At 36.5% G+C, this 4,296-nt stretch overlaps 1 long non-coding RNA gene across 1 annotated transcript; it reads left to right on the forward strand.

Moving 5' to 3' along the window:
* Window positions 1–1,610: 1,610 nt before the first annotated feature.
* Window positions 1,611–1,998, forward strand: LOC137251902 (uncharacterized). The gene is made up of 2 exons (XR_010953389.1): window positions 1,611–1,718; window positions 1,779–1,998. It is a non-coding gene; the product is annotated as an uncharacterized lncRNA (long non-coding RNA).
* The last annotated feature ends 2,298 nt before the right edge of the window (window positions 1,999–4,296 follow it).

The following is a 4,296-nucleotide window of genomic DNA, read 5'->3' on the forward strand; positions in this document are numbered from 1 at the left end:
ATTGGTTGGAAGCCACTTACATATTTAATACCGACTTCGAACTTTTTATAACCAAAATACCCTCAGACTTGTCAAGCCACTGCCAGCGGACGAACCCGCTAAGAAAAACTTTTTTCTAGTCGAACAACTTTTTATAAATTTTTGATGTTGCTTTGCCCGTCACACACGGCAGCCGCCACTCTGAACATTTACTACGCAATATTAAGCAGCAAATACTTTGTCTGATAAAGTTATGGTTTGTCTTTAGTAGTTAAGTAGGAAAAATGTAAAAATGCATACGATTTGTCGCGTATTAATCGCGGAATGCTCCATTACATATGAATATCGAAGTTACGTAAACAACAATTCAGCTGGTCACCCAATAACCTAAAAAATTTTAAAAATATAATACGTTTTTTGTGTAAATAAATAAATTTAGATTCTATATAAATATGCATGAAAGAACAACAGATTTTGAAAAAAAAAAAACTTTTTTTAAGCAAAAATTCACATTAGCCCTTTTGATCGTGTCATAGTATAATGATATTGTGATTTTCATAACTATTTCATCAATTAGTTAGACTTATTAGGGGATAAATGTTAGCAAGTATAAAGCTACCACACCGAAGATCCTGAGTTTAAGGCCTAGAAAAAGTAATATACAGATAGTTTAGTTTTAGTTTCTCTGAAAGCAGTCGTCCCTCGAAAATTGTTTGCAAACACGCGGGTTTCATTTTTGCCGCTTCTCGTCAGATACCATTCGGAGCTCATATAAAATATTGTAACGAATTTACTGAAATTCCTCTTATTTGCAACCTTCTACTAACGTTCGAATCACTAAACTGTTGAATAAATAACTCCACTATTCAATAATGCAAAATGGCCTTTATTCAAGTACTTCACAATACTACTACTCTTCTACAGATAGCGTACTTAAATCAAACTCATTGCTAATTGCTCAGATTACGCTCTTTTATACTCTTCGATTTCTTCGTTCCATAGGCGTTTCCAGAATTTACTTAGTTATCAGCTATAAAATTATAACTACAGATGGACGTGCATAGCTTCTCATATTCGCGTGTACATGATAGTGATACTTGCACAAATTATTGCCTAATTTTGGGCGTATCTCAGATATATGCATGTGTTTGTGCGTTGCTCTCCGCTGCTTGTATGGACATATGTGTAGACATAATGATTAATTTGGTTATGTGCATACAAGTCACTGCTCAGTATCGGCTTAGAGATGATAGTATCCCTTAGTGTTGCTAATATTCGACACAATATATAGCTACTTCCAATATATTGGAAAATATTGTATACACATGCCACAAATTGGAAGATAGCTTCGGCGTGAGTCTTCTTCAGGGAATAGCGCGCCTTGTTATAAATAACGCATACACATAGATCCTGGTGGTCTTTATAATCTTTAAGCCGCGTCTTCTTAGAGGTTGCTCGTCAAGAATACTGGGCCTTTACCTGCCGTCGATCCGACATGTCAGTCTTTGCTGGCGCTATAAACAAAATATGCCAAACACTTAAAGACTATTCTTTGTGGAGATACTATTAAACAAATACTTACAAATATACATATGTATTAACATTTTTTCTGGTTTTGTGCTATAAATAAGGCCACATTGAAAGGAATGATTTAGTTCGGCTTCTTAGTCCTATTTAAAGCAGAAACCGAAAGATGACGAGTATTATGAAAATATTTTATTTAGCATTGCTCTTTGCTGGTAATAATCTTTAATATTTTTTATATTTAAATTTACGTAATTACATAAAAAATTTTCCAGTAATGACTAAGCACGGTTGTGAGTCCCAAGAAAATGGAGATGGTATGCCAAACTGTTGTCCAGAGACAGTTATTCTTCCAGAAAAAGACGCTGACGAAATCGGATTAATTAGAAGCGCTGCACGTAAATTTGGAGATTCAGCCAAGTCTTTCTTTGACTTAATTTTCTAGTTAATTGAGAATAAGTTTTTTTTATTGTAAATACAATTTGCTGCAAAATTTCCAGTAGTCTTGATTATATTATAAACTACAAGCACCGAAGGTCCTAGTCACAAATCCTTTTAAGGGACACATTATGTATAGCGCGACGAGTCGTTTTTTCTCGTGTAAACGATAATTTGTATGATATAAGAGCACAGTAAACCTGAGTGCCTTTGTGTAATTTTTGGTATTATATAGTGATGAGTGTAAAAATCAGTGACTTCGATGCAGTGTCATACATACTCTGGGCCTAAATAATGTTGATTGAGGATTTAACACTCAACTGCTGTCTATGAGATTGGGCTGACCTGGTTCATTCGTGCGGACATCACGTATACTGAATATACTTGTAGTGTAACCAGACGTTTACCCGATGATCAAACTGAAAAACTTTTTCAAAATTAGGAACTAAAATAACTCCATCTTCTTGGAAAATACTAACAGGTTTTTAGTACTTTTCCTTCTCCTAGCCTGACAAGAGCAGAATAAGAGCTAGTAATGTGTTTGATCGTTTACTCATGCAACCAGCACCACCCGCACCTCCCTTTGCTTTCACTGACAAGGCTATTTTAAAACCCTATGACGTAAAAAAGCAGTATCCAGTCAGAATCATCACCCTATAGTCCTCTATTTATAGTGTTATAAGTAGCTTTGTACATAAACTCCACAATTTGCAACGCTGTGGTTCCTCACTCTTTCGTCGACCATGTGCAACTATTGCCTTCTTATTATCTCGCACATCTTATTAGAACGTCTACAGTTAATGATTCGTGGGATTGCTTACACTCTTACACCCTATTGGATGTTGTGCTATGTGAGATTTCTACCTTCACTACTGTTTCCTTTCAGACTGGACTGTTGCAGCTCGTGTTGAGCATTGAACTCGCTAGTGAATGGATCGCCGACATCCAGGCAGTATTCACTAGGTCAGCAGGTAACAAAATGGATTAATGCAACCGATGTCGGGGTCAATTACATATACATATTGCATTGCGCAGAGTGATGGTTAATGAATGCGAGGCGGCTCCATTTCCTTTCGCACAGTCTTTTATGTGTATGTTATAGTCGGAGCAAGTTTGCAGAGCAGATTTTGCGGCTAGCTTCGTCTTTTGTAGTGCACATATGCGGATATTGTGCTTTTTTATATAGTCATCTATATCCGTGTTTTTCCCAGCTAAACATTTACAGTCTAAGGGCAGTATTTTGAAGTATGAAGAGGCATATGTTGGGTGAGTGTCCTTGAATATCGAGAAAAGTGGCCATATACAAGGCAGGATATGCATTGGAGATATACTGGAAATATACAAAGCCTGTACTGATACGTGATGCATATGGTGGCAGGAACAAATTCGATTTCCTTGACCTACTCATGTACTAACAGAAGTGTGACCGTCCTAAATACATTATTTTCCAGAAAACGTAGCAAAACCATTCCCTAGGCCAGTGTTAGCTTCAAAATCTTTCCGGTTGAAGAGAGTATGGATCCGTCTAGCTGCTAGGATATGCCCCTAGGCGGAGGCGTAGCGACGGGGGCGGTTTGGGGGTTTAAGCCGCCCTTGCGACCGGATCATTTGATTTTTTAGGTCATTACAATTAAAATATTTGACGTTTTATGTCTATGTTAATAAATGTCTTTATAATTCTGCTACGTATTTACTTTGTTGGTTATATTATATTTTTAATATGCAAGCATATGTATGTACGAAGTGAACACTTATATATTTTAGTCATATTCTGTTTCATAATAATTCTGCAATTTATTAAATATACAAATGTACATGTTAACTTTTACTATAATTTCATAAAGAAGTTTCCTTGTAAATTTGCCTAACGACCATCTACATACATACGTTCGGCAACAACGGCAGCATGATCGTGTTCAATGATCCAACTTGCTTTGCCTCAACCGCGATTACATTCATTGGAATGAAAAGGTAAATATCAAAACTCCATGCGTCTGAATATTTGCATGATTCTTCTGCCCTTACGTCACGGCGACAAGCTACACATAAACATACATATAAATATTGCTTACGGTTCTGTTTGTTTGCCAAACTAAACGATACTGTAACGAATGTTAGCAGCACTGAGCGATGCTATCGTCTCTAAGCCGATGCTAAGCAGTGACGTGAATGCACATCAATAATTCAATCATTATGTATCTACATAAACGAAACAATAACTGCGTCTACATATATGTACCATGTACGTATACGAGCAGCGAAGAGTTAATGCACAAACACATGCATATATCTTATCTGAGTTGTCACAAGAGAGAGCAATAATTTGTGCACGTAGTTGTGGCTGGCGATTTTGTA

This window comes from Eurosta solidaginis, chromosome 5 (genome assembly GCF_040869045.1).
Source record: "Eurosta solidaginis isolate ZX-2024a chromosome 5, ASM4086904v1, whole genome shotgun sequence".
NCBI classification, from domain to species: Eukaryota; Metazoa; Arthropoda; class Insecta; order Diptera; family Tephritidae; genus Eurosta; species Eurosta solidaginis.